This window comes from Octopus bimaculoides, chromosome 11 (assembly GCF_001194135.2).
Source record: "Octopus bimaculoides isolate UCB-OBI-ISO-001 chromosome 11, ASM119413v2, whole genome shotgun sequence".
NCBI classification, from domain to species: Eukaryota; Metazoa; Mollusca; class Cephalopoda; order Octopoda; family Octopodidae; genus Octopus; species Octopus bimaculoides.
Genome location: NC_068991.1, coordinates 32029696 through 32029898, shown reverse-complemented (window position 1 = coordinate 32029898; position 203 = coordinate 32029696).

Sequence of the window (203 nt, the reverse complement as noted above, 5' to 3'; positions counted from 1 at the left end):
TATATATAAATATTCACACTGTTATTTATTTGTATAGTATTAATTTATTTTCCACTTTGGCTTCACATCTTGCTCTCAATTTTGTGGCCCTTCAATTAACCTGCCCCCCCCCCTTTTTTTTATACATATAATTTGTTATATCCAAGTGTACTGTTATTAAGTCACTGGAACTAAATAATAATTGATCCTAATTCTTTGCAATG